Below are 6,341 nucleotides of genomic sequence, written 5' to 3'. Positions count from 1 at the left end.
AATGCCCTCCCCCATTGCCACCTTCTGTAGGGAGAGCTGGCCTTAAGGGCATGAGCAGACCCTGCACCTCACCTGGGCAACACAGTGAAGCTGGCCCTGATGGTGAAGACACACTGGGAGAGCTGGCCCAGCCCCTCACAGGCTGTAGCACTTGGAAGAGTGGGCCCAGCTGACCAGCTCAGCTACCACCCCTGCCCAGATCCAGGGCTCTGAATTGACCCACCCTAAAATCTCTATCATCTTCCAATGGTTGAGACTGTGAAAGGCCAGCCCTGCTGTTCCAAAGCTGCAGGATCTCCATGGCACAGCACAGCAGCACAGCAACAGGTTAACTGGAGGATCCTGATGAGGATCCAACATTGGTGTTGTCACAGAAGCTACAGCTTCCACAATGATGTTTTCTGTGCTTTGTTTTGTTGTTGTATTTTTGGGGGGGAGGTTGCAAGGACAAAGGTCAGATATGAGGGGATGAGTAAGATTGGACAACATGATGTGAAACAAGGAATCAATAAAAAGAAAAAAAAGTAGAGGTTACATTTTCATCGGCAAAATATAAGAATAAACTTATAGCTACTAGTAAGGTAATGCGCTATGAAACTGATTCTCTCTAGTACTGCTTTGAAAATATACTCCTAGGCTATTGAAAGAAATTCCAGCTCCATCCAAAGGCATTGTTTAACTTGAAGTCTTCAGTCATCATCCAGAGTCGGATTAACTGGTCACTCCTCTTCTCTCTCCTAGCCAATTAAATGGCAGTGTTTCTCAACTCTTCTGGTAAGGGCAAGTTTTTCTCCTACTTCTATGCACACAGGATTGGTCAAAACGGTTTTGCCCAAATCATCCTTGACACCACTAGCTCTTCCTCCTGTTGACAGGAATCCTATGTCGACCACAAGGATGTCATTCTTAGACAGCTTTTGGACCTTTACTGCTTTCTTCTCTCCTTCAGTATGTACAGCCCAAAAACGGCTAAGCAGGAAATAGGAAATTTCCAGCTCTGCGAATATGTCAGGTAAAGCTCCAACTGCACCATGCACTTGTCCCACCATTCTGTCAGCTTGGCATAAAACAGAGTCGATCTTTGTTCCAACTCCAGTGAGACCACCTGGGGTGGCATACTTCAGATCATTATGTTCCGGCAAAAAGTGACACAATTTTGGAAAAGGTTGGTTTACACATGACTTTTCCTTCACTATCTTTGGAGACAATATCGGGTCTGACTTCTATCTCCTGGCCAATCTTTAACACTCCTCTTAGAATACTACCACCAGCTACAGCTCGCTTAAGATCATCGACTTCACAGCCAGGTTTGTTGACATCAAATGACCTGACAACAACGAGACAGGGCTCTGAAGTAAAGCCTCTTGTGGGCTACTGATATTTTCTTCACTATGTACTCACAGATGACTTCAGTACTGTACTTCAGAGGAGCAGAAACTGGAATAATTGCCCCCCTTCTGCTACTGTTCCTTGCACAAATTCGAGAATTTGCTCATAACGTTCCTTAGCCTGACTTTCTTTTACTAGATCAATTTTATTCTGTAAGATCAAAATATGCTTGAGTTTTATGATTTCTATGGCAGCCAGGTGTTCAGAAGTCTGGGGCTGAGGGCATGATTCATTACCAGCTATCAACAGAAGAGGTGCGTCCATCACTGCTGCACCGTTCAGCTATCGTAGCCATCAAAATATCATGGTCAGGGAAAGTCAACAAAGGAAAATGCCAGACTAATTTGAAGTTGCCTTTGGTCCCCGGAACGTCTGTAGGAAACTCATCTGGTATACTGCTTCCACAGGATCTGTAACATTCTGGGCTAGGACAACTTGGGTCATTGAGTTTATAAATCTTAGCATTAGCATCGCCAAGCTTGATGGTGATGTTTCTTTCTAGCTCATTTTTGAGTCTGACAGTGTGAACTCTAGAAATAGCCTTCACCACGGTGGACTTCCCATGAGCTACATGACCAATTGTGCCAATATTAATTGTAGCTTGCCTGCTGATAACTTTATGTGAAAGTGGTGTCAACTTGGTAACATCCTCACTGCTTGGACTTCTCTCTTTTAATTTGCACAGGAACTCCAAGTGACTTTACTTAAAAACATGATACAAAGTTTTGGAATGTATCCATTTTAGTCCTGTTAGATTTTTTTTTTGTGCCTTCACCAAATATTTTTAACTGCAAATTTAGGGCTGCATAATGGCTGGAGACTCCTTGGATGATATCATCCCCTTACTACGCATTTGGATCATATTTTGTATATTTTAAAGAACGTTTTTGTATATATATATATATATATATATATATTATCTGTCAATCTGATTTCATTTCTAGAATGGCCTGGCATTAAGAATTTTATAATGTCTGCATTATTCTTTTAATAGCTGTCAGATATTTGTTGATATATTGTCTTTGGTTCTTTCTATTAGTTTTTTTTTTTTTTACATTTATTGTGTGGGGTGTGCTTATGTGTGCTTGTGTGTGAGCATGTGTATGTGCTTTTCTGTGTGTTTATGTGTGTGTGTGTGTATGTCTGTGTGTGACTGTGTCTGTGTGTGTGCATGTGTATGTGAATTTCTATGTGTTTCTCTGTGTGTCTGTGTGTGTCTCTATGTGTGTGACTGTGTGTGTGTGTACACATGCATGTGTCTCAGTGTGTACGTGAAGGTCAGAGGACAACTTGCAGGAATTATTCTCTCCTCTACCATGGGTCCCAGAGGGCTGAACTCAGATCATCAGGATTGGTGGCAAGTGCCTTTGCCTGCTGCGTCATCTCACCAGCCTGTCTTCTATTCATATTGATAATCTCTCATATTCTTCTTAGTCTGTCCAAAAGTATGCTCATTTTGCTTAAACTTTCAAACAACTTTTTTTTTTTTTTTTTTTTTTTGGTTTTGTTGATTTGCTCTCAATTACTCCCCTCCCCCTGGTGCTTTGGCTCAAGCCTGGGGCCCTGCATATGTCATCTGTGGGCTCTACCCCTGACTACATCCCTAGCCTTTTGCTCTGCTCTTTCTACTTACTTTAGGCTTTACTTTCATTTTCTCATTTTCCCCAATCTGCTCATATAAAAGCTTGGATCATTTGTAACCTTGGGGTTTTTCACCCTAGCCTCTTTGCCCCTGAAAATAATGAATGACTCTTAGACTTCTTATATATGAATAAATGCTTAGGCCAATGAATAAATGCTTTGACTTGTTCCCCCAACTAGCTCATGACTTATTTAGCCCATTAATTTTATTCTATGAGTGCCACACAGCTAGTTACCTCTCAGGTTTGACTGTCTCCCATGCCCAACACCTTCCCAGAATTCCTCTCCCTAACCTCCTTCTCTGCCAGAACTCCCTGCCTCCTGTTTCCTGCCTCAGCTCATTGGCCACAGGCTTTTTTATTGACAGGTGATGCTTCCATACAGTATGCAACAATTCTCTCTAAAAGCATTGGTTTCAGATGTTTAATTCCTAGAAAGTCATTCAGCATGCTGAGCTCCTTCCTAAACACTGCTTTTTGTGCACATAGCTTCATTTATGCATGTATTTTGATGTATTTTGCTGTACTGGGGAGCAAACCTAGGACCTCTCATACTAAGCAAGTGCTCTGCACCTACTCTTCCCTGCTCTGCAAACTTTAACATGGGTTGTTTTCCCCTTTTCATTGTGTGTGTGTTTGTGTGTGTGTCTGTCTGTCTGTTGGCTAATTTCCAATGTGAGGGATTTTCCTAATACTTTTCTGTGATTGATTTATAATTTAGCTGAGATCAGACACCATGCTCTAAATGATTAAAAACATTTTAAACATATTGATGCTTGGCTTTCTACACAGCATTTAGTTTACTCTGAGAAGTAGTTCCATGTGCACTGGAATTATATAGGAATATAATGTGTGCTGTTGTCAGCTTAGTCAAACGGGCTAGTGGTGGTGCTCTGTATTTAATATTTATTTTTCTTTGGGAGTGCTCATGTATTGTGCATATACAGGCACACATGTGTTTACATGGCTATGTGTGCACACATATACATGTGGAGACCAAGTTTTCTCAATTAGTCCGAGCAGATAAGGTTTACATCTCCAGGTATAAGGGATGTTTTTCTGTTTCTCTGGCTTGCTTTGTATATTTTCCTTTGTGTATTTTGAAGCCCTCTATGGGACATACACCAACTTAAGGTTAAATCATGCTGAGAAACCAACTGATTATAATATCCCTCATCCTGGAGTTTGTGTCAGATCTCTTTTTAATTTTTTTAACTAATATATCTATGATTTTCTATTCAAAAGACTTTGTTGTAGAAAGTACATAGTTGGGTTTTGCCTAACTATCTATACATATTTTTATTTTTGCCTTTTAGTATGAGAGTTTAAGCCACTGTACATGTAATGTAATATAATTCTCTATATGGTTAGATTTTTATTTTATGTGTATGGATGTTTTACCTGCATGTTTATTGGTGCATTATAGGTATGCAATGCCCACGAAGGCCAGAAGAGGGCATTGGAGCCTCTGGAACTGTCCTTACAGATGGTTATGGGTGCAAAGAACCCAACCCTTTTGGTCTTCTGCAAGAGCAACAGGTGCTCTTAACTTCTGAGCCATCTCTGCAAAAGCTGGTCTGCTGATTTACTTTTAAAATGTGGTTTTTTTTTCCTGTCTGCTAACTTCATTACCTCTGCCATTTTTTCAGTCTCTTTCAATAATTGATTTGTTTATTTGTTTGTTTGGCCCATTTACAGCTCATGTTTTCTTCTTTCTGCATCCCTGAAAATTTGCAGCTGGATATTGGTTATTGAAGTTCCATGCTGTTGAGCTGTACACTCTATGATATTATTTTAGAGACTTGTTCCATTGGTTGGGCTACAGTTAGCTTATCTACAGAACAATTTGATTCTTTTGATGCTTGAATGTCATAATTTTGGTTTTAAAGTAACTTCAGAGAAGCTCATTATCTGGGAAATATGCTTCTAAGCATGACCCTGGTGTGTGGCCTTCTGCCCAATGCCACATGTTATCAGGCCACTCACATCAAGCCTCTTCAACCCTACCTCCCCTGCAGGAACTGCGCTGACAAATATGCCATGAGTTGGGGCTGGAGAGCTGGCTCAGTGGTTAAAAGCACTGACTGTTCTTCCAAAAGGTCCTGAATTCAATTCCCAGCAACCACTTGGTAGCTCATGACCATCTGTAATAGGATCTGATGCCCTCTTCTAGTGTTTCTGAAGACAATGACATGTTAGTTATATACATAAAATAAATAAATCTTTAAAAAGATGCCATGAGCCCTTTTCAATTTTAAAGCTCTTTCTTTGTGACTCTGCTTCCTTTGTCCTGTAAATCCCAGACTTCTTGATGTCCCCAGACCCTAATTTCTCTGTCCTCATGAACATCTGTCACCTGTCAGCCACCATACTTGGAACTGATCATGGCAGCCAGTGTGGCATTTGCCTCTTTCCAAAGGCTGCTAGTTACTGTGCCAATTTTTCCAGTGACTCCTCCCCTCTGCCTCCCAGCCCCTCCTCCCTCCCAGAATCACTACTGTTCTCAGCCCATCCTCACACTTACCCTCTGGTAAGGCGTCTTTCCCCTCTGGAATCTAAACTCACATCCCCAGTTCAGCTGGCAACTTTGAAAGGCTGGATTGTTTCCAGTAGATAGGGTGATAGCACACTGCTGGTGTCTTCAGCAAACAAGCCCTAGTTCCCGCAGCCACCCCCACAGCTGTTCACTCCAGTCACAAGCTTTTCTAGTGTGTGTGCTGCTGGCCTTTGAGGGAGTTTACTATGCAAGTGACTCGGGGATACAGATCCACTGCCCTCAGCTCTTCCCCATCCTCTGTGTCTGGGCAACGGGCGGCTCTGACAGGTGGAATGGTATTCATTTGGTTAGTGCTAAATCCTACTTCAGAGATTGGGAGATGATTCAGGAAGTAAAGTGAGGGTCTATATCCTCAACACCCACATAAAACCTGGATGCCATGGTGCACATCTAGAAGCCCAGAAGTAGAGCACAGAGACTGGCAGCCAGTTGGTCTATCTAAAATGGCAAGTTCCAGGTTCAGCGAGACACCCTGTCTCAAAAATAAGGTAGGGGAGTGTTGACATGGCTCTACAATGAAGTCACTTCCATGTGGTGGAAGGAGAGAACCAATCCCACAGCTCATCCACTTGGAAAAAGTAGGGATTGGCTGAAGCTAGCTCCTCCTGGGCTGGGCCTTTACTCCCCAGGCTTCTTCTCAGGTCTTCTTGGGGCCTTGGCCTCTGAGAGTCTCCAAGCATCCACTAAGAGAGGGTGAGATGGGTCACTGAAGTCTACCACAGAGGAAGAGGAAAGCCTTGTGTGGGTAGAGCCTG

General features: G+C 42.3%; 1 pseudogene; it reads right to left on the bottom strand.

The window, feature by feature from the left end:
• Positions 1-737: 737 nt before the first annotated feature.
• On the bottom strand, positions 738-1,666 carry LOC117713784 (eukaryotic translation initiation factor 2 subunit 3 pseudogene; annotated as a pseudogene).
• Positions 1,667-6,341: the final 4,675 nt, after the last annotated feature.

This window comes from Arvicanthis niloticus, chromosome 8, assembly GCF_011762505.2.
Source record: "Arvicanthis niloticus isolate mArvNil1 chromosome 8, mArvNil1.pat.X, whole genome shotgun sequence".
NCBI classification, from domain to species: Eukaryota; Metazoa; Chordata; class Mammalia; order Rodentia; family Muridae; genus Arvicanthis; species Arvicanthis niloticus.
The sequence above is the reverse complement of the archived record's forward strand: the minus strand, read 5'-3'. Positions and strand labels throughout refer to the sequence as shown.